Here is a 612-nt window from a genome sequence, read left to right as displayed (position 1 = left end):
TCGGCTCATGCAAGCTCCGCCTCCCAGGTTCACGCCATTCTCCTGCCTCAGCCTCCTGAGTAGCTGGGACTACAGGAGCCTGCCACCATGCCCGGCTAATTTTTTGTATTGTTAGTAGAGACGGGGTTTCACTGTGTTAGCCAGGATGGTCTTGATCTGACCTTGTGATCCACCTGCCTCGGCCTCCCAAAGTGCTGGGAGGATATTTTCATTCAATACGAAATTCTTTCTTGTTTTGAGATGGAGTCTTTTTCTGTCGCCCAGACTGGAGTGCAGTGGCGTGATCGCGGCTCAGTGTAACCTCTGCCTCCTAGGTTCCAGTGATTCTCCTGCCTCAGCCTCCCAAGTAGCTGGGATTCCAAGCGTGCACCACCATACCCAGCTAAGTTTTGTTTTATTTTTTGAGATGGAGTTTTGCTCTTGTTGCCCAGGCTGGAGTGCGATGGCATGATCTTGGCTCATTGCATATTCTGCCTCCTGGGTTCAAGCGATTCTTCTGCCTCAGCCTCCCGAGTAGCTAGGATTACAGGCATGTGCCACCAAGTCCGGCTAATTTTGTCTTTTTAATAGAGACCGAGTTTCACCATGTTGGTCAGGCTGGTCTCGAACTCC

Source organism: Colobus angolensis, unplaced genomic scaffold (assembly GCF_000951035.1).
Source record: "Colobus angolensis palliatus isolate OR3802 unplaced genomic scaffold, Cang.pa_1.0 Scaffold1, whole genome shotgun sequence".
NCBI lineage: Eukaryota > Metazoa > Chordata > Mammalia > Primates > Cercopithecidae > Colobus > Colobus angolensis.
This window is presented reverse-complemented; position numbering follows the sequence as displayed.